The sequence below is a fragment of the Amphimedon queenslandica genome, unplaced genomic scaffold (genome assembly GCF_000090795.2).
Source record: "Amphimedon queenslandica unplaced genomic scaffold, v1.1 AMPQUscaffold_11638, whole genome shotgun sequence".
Lineage (NCBI taxonomy): Eukaryota > Metazoa > Porifera > Demospongiae > Haplosclerida > Niphatidae > Amphimedon > Amphimedon queenslandica.
This window is the reverse complement of record NW_003548120.1, coordinates 2,895-3,113: the sequence shown is the minus strand read 5'-3', so window position 1 is coordinate 3,113 and position 219 is coordinate 2,895.

Here is a 219-nt window from a genome sequence, read left to right as displayed (position 1 = left end):
AAACCTAGCTGTACCCTTTAACCACTCAATATAAACATTAGTTTGATTATCTACTATAACCTGTACATGAAGGGATGGACTGTATGGAGTATGGGGGTGGAACTATACTATCATCCTGCTGTTGGTTCATATAATAGTAAACCTGCAGCAGGCATAAGAAAGGTCATAATTTACATCTAGCTACATGTTTTAAATTCTCATATTCTTCAATGTTTTCTA